At 40.4% G+C, this 9,427-nt stretch overlaps 1 pseudogene; it reads left to right on the forward strand.

The window, feature by feature from the left end:
• Positions 1 to 8,066: 8,066 nt before the first annotated feature.
• On the forward strand, positions 8,067 to 9,279 carry LOC147434759 (16 kDa phloem protein 2-like; annotated as a pseudogene).
• The last annotated feature ends 148 nt before the right edge of the window (positions 9,280 to 9,427 follow it).

Consider the following 9,427-nt stretch of genomic DNA (forward strand, 5'->3'; position numbering starts at 1 on the left):
ATCAACAATGTTGTTGGAAGTTCAATGTTGCCTTCTATCGAAGGTGCGTAGTGCCAAACTAGGCCTTGGTTGATTTCATGCAAAGTAAAGATTTTTTTTGTTCCGGCCCCCCTTGTTACATGATATCATCATAAAGATGCCGTTGCTCTCTATTCAAACTCATGACAATTGAGTGATATTCTTCATTTGGCATACCAAGGAGTCTAGATGATGTTGGTAGTTAAGTGGTATGATGCCTTGCACTTGGTAGGTCAAGATCAAGCTCATAAGTGAATTGTTCTTGTTGTGTTTCTTGTGAGGAGATAGAGTATGATGTTGATGATTCTTGATTGTTAATTTCTAGCTTTGTGAAGATTTCATGTTTTGTGCAATTGTAGCAATGTTAAAAATATCTTTCTCTCCAAGTTGTTGTCAAAGCATCGGACACATATTCATCAGCTATGACTGGCAGAAACAGTAGACATAGTTGATGATAATGCCTCTCACTGTCGGCCTCTTTACTGAAGTTTGTATATCTGATGATGCGGGGCTTCTTGCACTTGCGGTGTGTCCCTTGTGAGATAATGTAGTTGCTTGTATACTCTGCCAAGCAAAGATTTCCTATGCTAGTTGGTCTCTTTGTGTACTTCGTCACGAGGTCATCAAAGAATATGTATGTGTCATCAGAATGAAGTGTTTTCAAGTAAGTCTTTCTCTTTAGCAATAGTGTCCTTTGGGTTTGGAAGTCTGCATTGATGAAGATAAATTGTCTGCTTGTGCTGTGCAATAGGAGAGATAGTGAAATGTATGCTGCTTGTTGGGCTGTGATTTCTTGAGCATTGATCAAGGCACCTCCAATTTTCTTAAGACGTTCCATTGCAGGAAGACTCTCTTTCTTGCACTTGTCAAGGATTTTGTTAATTGCTTTGCTTGTGGTTGAATCTATTTTTGTCATGTATGATGTGCAGTATGCAGCAGCTCCATGAGGGTTGGAAATGAACTGAATATCAACATTGCCATCCCACAATGTGCACAATGTTCAGTTGAAATTGTTTGTGTATATATATCTTTTGGTCGTGTTCTGAGCAAAAGTGTGGGTTCTGAGAGCGATATCGAGAGTGTCTCAATATACATTTCTTCATCCATATTCAAAGAGGATAACCAATCATCGAAACTCATTTCAGGGCAATGTGGTAAAGCTGCAAGTTAGCTTTCAATTTGTTTCTTGTGTGCAAAAAGCATGGATTTCCTTTCTTCACTTGGTTGTATCGGACGCAGGATAGTCGTTTGCCTTGCAGGTGGTCTTGGAAATCCAAAACGGCAACGCTTCTTTATTTTTTTGCATGTCCTTCGTGGGAATGGATCTGTACTTTTTGTAGCTCAAACACCCAACTCATCTTTGTCACTTGAGATGTCTTTATCAACAAAACCAATCACTTCTTTATCATCAGAAACCCCCAGCTTTGGAGAATTGTCAATCCAAATTAATCCATGGTCATGCTGGTTTCCCCTATGTTGAAATTCAATGACAAAGAAAAAATCCACGATTTGGCCATTTTTGAATTCCGTTTCAACTTCTTCGATAGCTTTGAATCTATGGATATAGTATCGATCTGTAGTGATAGGATCCACCTGCACTAATGCACGAATAAATTGTGCAATAGTTTGGAAGTTAAATTTGTTGATTTGTGGATTGAGCATAGCAAGACATTTGTGCAATGGCTTCCATCTTTGCTCCGCACATCATAGAGTGAAAAAAAAGTAGGTTGGCCTACTTGTCGAATCATGGCAAACATTGCACTTGAGTTTGGCTTTGTAATCTGATGACGTTCGCAATGATTCAAAGTCATGATATCCTAGTTGGGATGACAGTATTTGCTCAATGTTAGTGTTGTTTTGAACATCTTTTGCAAATAATTGTCTACCTTGCAATTTTCCCTTGCGTAGATGCACCCATATAGAGCCAAGCACCTTGCCAATGATAATCTTCGTCACTTTGAAGAACAAATTTTCAATATCCAAGGCGAAGGGCCTATCTTTCTTTTTAAATTCCATTGCACCACTTTCGAGTATTTTTTCTTCACAAGGTGCGTGTAGGCTATTTTTTTCCCAAAGAAAAAAGCTGGGAATGATAATTCCTCACAATCGGCATCATCAAACAAGCTCAAAGGAGTAAATCCTTTACAAGGTGCAACACTATGTACATGTGCATTATGATCGATGACTTCTTGTGAAAAATAGATGCCATGGACAAGGGTGTCTGAATACTCATTCCCCAACTCATCAACCTCATCTTCTTCATACAATACTACATCTGGACTCATATGAAAACTAGAAACCCAAGCTTTATTAATGGAGGCTATGTGCTCTACGTACAAAGGTGTGCAAATCAAGTCTTTCAATGCTTGGAGCACATAAAAGGGATGAACACAACCGCTAAGATATGCATGGGCATACTCAAGCTTACGCTTAATCTCCACAAGGATTGTAGCGTGCTCACTACTAAAATGTGGCAAGATTGCTTGAATGCTTGTTAAGTCAGCCATGACATTAACAATACTCCCTCGCATCCCGTATTGGCCTTTGTGATTGAGCTCTTAAATTTGCGTGAAAGGAATGCGAAGTGACACAAAACGTTTCTCAATTCCATTTAATAATGTGATGCTTGCAATACTATAATTGAATAGAGAATGTGGATAGATGCAAAAGAGTGGCTTTCTTTGAGTTTTTATGCTTTGTGTGCAAGAAAAACATACTCTTTTGTCTGTAGAGTAGTGCTAAAGATCTCCAATCCCACCAAAGTTTCAAGAAAAGAAGCTTCCAATAAAGTCAATGATGCAAATTCTTTTGGAACATAAGGCTTCCACAACTTAAACATGGATATGAAGGAGTGTCTAGTATTTCTTCCACATATTTTGGTTTCTTTGATCTCTTATATGATGGATGCACAACATTGTCTTCATGCAACATTTTCCATATAGAGTAAACTTTGTTTTGAATTTGTTTCAAAGTGTAAGAAGAAGAGACTTGTGATTAAAATTGAGAAGCTATATGCAATGCAGTCTCATTTGGAAAAACCCTTACAACATCAAGTAAGCTAGCAACAAGATCTTTAGGCCAAAAACAACTCCTACGCTTCTTGAGCAAAGTTGATTGTGGAAAAACAAACAAACCACCTTGGCAAATAAAGACCAACAAGCCACGAGAGGAGGAAGAAGAAGCAACGCAAGGATTAGCATTGAAGGAATGTTGATGATTTTGTTCTTGGAACACATGAACAATACATTGTACCTCCAACACATGGCATGCTAGAGTGATCAAATTGATTGATAGCATCACATAATTAGTTCTTGTACTCATGCGTGTTGATATACTAAAGATTCAAGATTTTGGTGCTCAAAATTACAACCAGTACGCTCATCATTCCACAATTTCAGCCACACACTTATGGTCTTGGAGTCTTGAGAATGAATTTTCGCAACAATATGCTTGGCCAATATATCTTCTAGTGTGTGGATAAAGATATATACACCACAAACAAACAACAATGCCCTTAAAACATCTTGATTGCAAGAAGATTTCTTCCAAAAACTTGAATCAATTGTAGAGTTCATGCCATTTATACAAAAAGTAGTTTTCTCGCTAAGAGATACTGCCATAAAGCCTAGATACAAAAGGATATTGTAGCAAAATATGATCTTGCTAGACAAGTGCAAGGCACACTAGCCAAAGGTACTTGGCAAAGAGGCAAACTAGGCTTGTCTCTTCTTATTTCGCTTTAAAGCTTGTTACATAACCTTGTGCATATATTGAGAAGTGGCCAGCTCTCTTCATTCCCACCAAGGAATCTTTCAAACTCACCAGATCAGTTTCATACATGTGCAAGAAAGAAGAGGACAGTCGAAGTACTTGATCACCAATCTTTCCATGCAAAGTGACTGGAATACCTTTATCGTCACGGGAAACCAACTTTGCTTGAAGAGGGGGAACTTTCAAGATTTCAATAGCTTTGTTACATGCAAAACAATGAGGGTTTGAGCTTTGACTGCTGATTTGAGCAGATTTGCATACTCTACATAAATACTCCAACCCAACGCTATTGACGTTGACAACCTCGAGAGAACCAAAGACCTAAAAGGAGCATAAAAAGATCACACAATGCACAAGCAACCTCAACCACTTACTATAAAGGACTCATTGTCTTTCCAAATCCCATGTTGGCAATTTGCTTTGCACGGATATCTTTGAAGAGTGACTTCAGTTGGTGAGGCAAAGGTAGCAAAATAGTATAATCCACGACACATAGAGTGTTGGAAAATTGCTTGAAGACATTTATATTGTGAGCCACACAATCATAGAATCCATTCTCTTTGACTTCATTGGAAATATGGTAAAAAACAGCCTTTCGCGAAGGCACAAACAAAAGCTATAGCAACAACAAAGAGTAAGAACACTAATGAGTGGGTTCAAAGCTGCATAAAGAAGCTTACCGTTGCTCTATCAACATTGGCAGAACCATCAACGACAATAAGCCGAGTGCCACTACTGCCATCACTTTTGGCCATATGCTCCACTTTGACAACAATAAATGCTACAGTAGGCACACAGTCTTCAAGTACAGAAGTCCATGCTGCAACAAGATCTCTTACCTTATGCTCAAGAAATAGAGTAAGAACAAAGTCAAAGGAAGAAGCTTTCACAATAGATGTAGTTGCATCAGCATAGAGAGCAAGCTGACAAGTGCCTCCATCATTAGGATTCTTGTTCCTTACAAACAGGCCCCTCAATACGTAGAAAATCATCCACCACAAATGTGTTAACAAACTGATCTGTGTAATTTTTAGCATAGTATGATTTGCAACTTTGTCCACAAGATCCACTTTTAAAAATCTATTGTAGTTTGCTTTTTGGATTTTATATGTGCCATACTTTGCAAGCACCTTTCCAATAAAGACAAAACGATAATTTATAGCATCTGAGAGTTCAGATATAAGAAGCTCAGGCGTAGATTTTGACTCAATGCCAACTGAGAACCAAAGGAGTCAACTATTGGTCTAGACTCTTCTTTAATAGGTGTTAAACTCAACGAACGTTTCACAACACCAAAAGGAGTGGCTGTATCAGAAGAGCTAAACGCAGGACGCCCTATGACACATTGGAAACGTTAACATTCTTAAAACAAAACCACATATATAAAAGAAACACAAAAGAAAGCTAACCTCTGACTATAACCATCACTCTTGCAATCCTAAGGGCCTTTTGTACAGATCTTGGAAAAGTTTTCTTTAATTTGGCTTTAGGACTAAGCTTTTTGCATGGGTGGTTTGGAGAATACAATAAACTACTTGATGATCCAAGCCCCCCCACTATCTGAAACAACTTCAGGCAAGTTTTCGTTGCGAGGAGTTGCACTTAAAATTTCGAAGTAGTCATTGCTTGAATTTGTTGTAAAAGCATCTATGTTCAAGAGTGAATTCAAGACAAATTACAAGATAAGCAAGACTTCTAGACAACGAAAGAGGAAGCGAAATGAAGAGTAACTTCACCATTCATGTTCGAATCCATAAGAACTCCAAGATAGAGAGTCCTGCGTCCACTTTGATAAAAGTGGCACTCTATAAAGAGTAGGAGATTGTACTAGAGAAACTAAAGAGGGAATACTAAGCTCAGTAATAATAAAGCTCAAATCTGGCAAGCTTCAATAGAGTGATGCTTCTTAACATATCTCTAAACGTTTTATACACTTACAACTCAAAGAGTGAACCTTGATGCATAATCTTGAAAATTTCAAGGTAGATACTCTCAAAATTTCACTCAAAGTTATTATTATCAATGCAAATATTTGCATTTACTTTCATCTATCAATGCATGGTGTTGAGTGACGACTTCTATGCTACATAGAGGGAGAAAATGAGAAGGCTTCTTCTTTTTATTTACACTGCCTCAACTTTTGAGAGAAGAAAAAAGAGCTACAAACAGAGAGAAATGAGAGAACTAAACTATAATTAGAGAGAGGAGAGAGGAGAAGAAGAGAGAGGTGCAGGGCTGCAAAAGGTTAAAGAGAGCAACAAGCAAAAGATAAATTCGGAGTAAATAAGAGAGAGAAACTAATCACTTGATACCTTTATATTCTTTTCCGTTCCTAAATATTCAATAGAAATCTTGAATCATTGCAAGCACTCCATATAATGACAAAAAAACAAAGGTAGCATCGTTTTTTTCTTTCTTGCATTTAAGAAAGAAGCCACGGAAGCATAAGTCTCCAATATGGCTTGTTCACACTTGATCCACATGCTCAGCCAGTCCAAAAATCATTAAATATGATTATATCATGGACCAAAGTTGCATCATAGAATGTGGAGCTCTCCGCCTAAAATTTAAGCACCCCTTATGATTCAACAAGCATATAAAATTTCTTGAAGAGAGATTAAAGCACAAAACTTATAACACAGACAATAGTGAGGCTTGGAGCCATACTTAAACTCCAAAAATCATTACATGTTAATCAGCCCCATCCACAATATAACAAATCCGAAGACTAGCATGCTTAATAGCTACAAATTATTCAGCCTAAGGTAATGATTTAAGATGTAACTCCGCCTACAAATCTAGGCTATTAGAACTACACCCCACATCCATCCATAGCTGCAAAACCCTACATAGGACATCAAGGATTAGAAAGAGGACAACAACAAAACAAACATCCAAGCAAAGAGGACACTTCATGGCCTACCAAAATGGTTGACTGGTAGAGACGATGACTGCTTGCCAAGAGATGCGACACACAAAAAATCCAGGTCCACAGAGCAGACCAAAATCCGCCATAGACCTGTAGACGGGACGACAGAACAAAGAAGTACATCACTGCAGGAGAGTTGCACAACAACGAAGACGGCCCGATCCATCGTAGATCGACGGAGAGGACGATAATGCAGTAGGACAACACCGAGGACAGGAGCAGCACAACAGATGAGCGTCCAAGATCCGCTACAGATCAACGAAGGGGATGACTAAACAGAGCATCACAACCCCAAAGTACAGAGCAGCACAGCACCAAGGCACGACCCAAATCCGCGCAGCAGGCCAACACTGAGGACAGGAGCAGTGCAACTGATGAGCGTCGAAGATGCGCTACAGATCGGCGAAGGGGACGACTAAACAGAGCAACATAACCCCAAAGTACAGAGCAGCACAACACCAAGGCATGACCTAGATCCGCCATAGACCAACGAACGACGATCAGGAGACAGCATCACAATAAATGCCAGCTTCATAACTGCAAAACAGGATATCAGAGCACAAGCACGGCCCAGATTCGCCACAAATCGGCGAGCAGGACAACAAAACAGAGCACTACAAGACCGCACAGAGGCAGGCCATGCACAACACTGAAATAGGTCCAAGAAACGCCATAGATCGATGATTGGAACGACGCAACTTACACGCTACCCACCCTTCAACACAAAACGCTTGGCGGAAGCAGGATAGCAGAGCACAAGCATGGCCCAGATCCACCACAGATCGGCGAGCAGGACGACAAAATAGAGCATTACAAGACCGCAGAGAGGCAGGCCACACACAACACCGAAACAGGTCCAAGAAACACCATAGACCGGCGGCTGGAGCCATGCAACCTACACGCTACCCGTCCTTCAACACAAACGCTTGGGGGAAGCTTGCCTAACCCTAACCTAGGGCTTCATTATGCCTATAGGTAATGAGAGCATCCTCCACGGAGCTCAAGGAGTCTCCACTCCAAAAGGAAGAAGAAAGCTAACGCTCCACTCATTATATGATGTGCTTTCTACTCACCAACCCCATTTAAGCCTTCCAACTTGCAACAACCGTTCTTGACTAGACACCTAACCCATCATCTCGAGAACCACTCAAAAGATACCCAACCCATCCTCTCAAGAACCACTCAAAAACATATAGACCATTTTTGGTCTGCCCAAAGGGCTAAGGCCATAGTGATGTGTTCCCTTTTTGTTAGTGAAAAATAGAATTTTGTTTTAAAATGTAAATTTTTTAATTGTTTTGATTGGTTGGAGTGGAGAAGATACTCATCACAAAGACAAAAGAGAATCATGGAAAATAAGCTTTTAAGTTCTCATTGGTTGAACGAGGTAATAAGCACTCATTAGGGAGAGAAGCCTGTAGAAGCAATGATGAAACACAAAGCAGGTCTGCTTTTGCCCATGTGTGATAAGCTACATTGTTGTGGTCAAGGGAGAAGATGAATCGGGCAGTGCAACCTCTCTCTCTCTCTCTCTCTCTCTCTCTCTCTCTCTCTCTCTCTCTCTCTCTCTCTCTCTCTCTCTCTCTCCCATGTGGGGGCATGGCAAGCTCTTTGTGCGCAGGGTAGGGCCATAACAGGCAACAGAGAGTGGGAGTGTTCTTAGCAGCTCCCTAATCCGTCAATTTTGCTTTTTGCTGAGAGGCAAATAGCTCCTTGCACTTACAAAATTCAACGCCCCAATGGCAAGTTCGAGGGGGAGCTTGAGGTGGGCCTGAAATTTTTCCCTACGGTATGCTACATGTGCTAGTTCTTTAAATTTTCAGAGCAAGATTTGATCTTTGGAAAAGCCTTGATCTACTGGTGGGGTTCCATGATGGAATGTGCGTTTATGCAGGTTCATCATGGCATCTTGGATGTCCATCTCAAGCTCATGGTTTATTGGACTCTGATTCTTTTGGTATAAGACTATATGTACCTTATTAAGACTTTTATGCGGCATACTGATTGTGAATATCCACTATTTCATGCTTTTGCCCATCTAGAGTGGAGTTTTCAGGGAATGTGTAGCTTTCTTCTGGTTAATGAATCGGTTCTCCTTCATGTGGACAGGGAAATCTGATCCATATGCCGTCATTTACTGCCACCAAGAAATCCAGAGGAGCCACATTCTCGATCGTATGTGTGATTTGCCATGTGTCTAATCTGGATTGGACTCAGTTTGGAGCTAGTTCACTCTTTGGAAGTGCAGGTACGGTTGACCCATGCAGAATGAGCATTTCCGCTTCAATATCAATAACGAGGTGACTGAGGTTTTTATCAAGCTGTTTGACAAGGATGATATGAGGTTTGATGACCCATTGGGAAACGTTGTGTAAGTGCCTAGGCTCTCTACTCGTTGCCTTGTGATCAATTTTGTGTGCTTGCTAAACGTTGTGAATCTTCTCGACAGGGTTCCTCTGCATAAAGTTTTCTCAGGGGGTGAGGTTCCTTCCACGAAGTATAAGGTGCTGGGAGAGTCATTAGCATGGCACGTCTGCAGGCAACCCGGAGAGCTAGGGTGAGGGAGTTTGAGAGCGGTGCAGGGAGAGTCATCGCGAAATCTCTGTCCAAACTTCAAGTAGGCCTTTTAGTTATGCCCATCTAGTCTCGGAGGCCTCGTGATTTTATCTCTAGTTATTTTTAACTTTTATTTTCTAAAATTTATATCAC

Source organism: Adiantum capillus-veneris, chromosome 19 (assembly GCF_014529385.1).
Source record: "Adiantum capillus-veneris isolate H3 chromosome 19, ASM1452938v2, whole genome shotgun sequence".
Lineage (NCBI taxonomy): Eukaryota > Viridiplantae > Streptophyta > Polypodiopsida > Polypodiales > Pteridaceae > Adiantum > Adiantum capillus-veneris.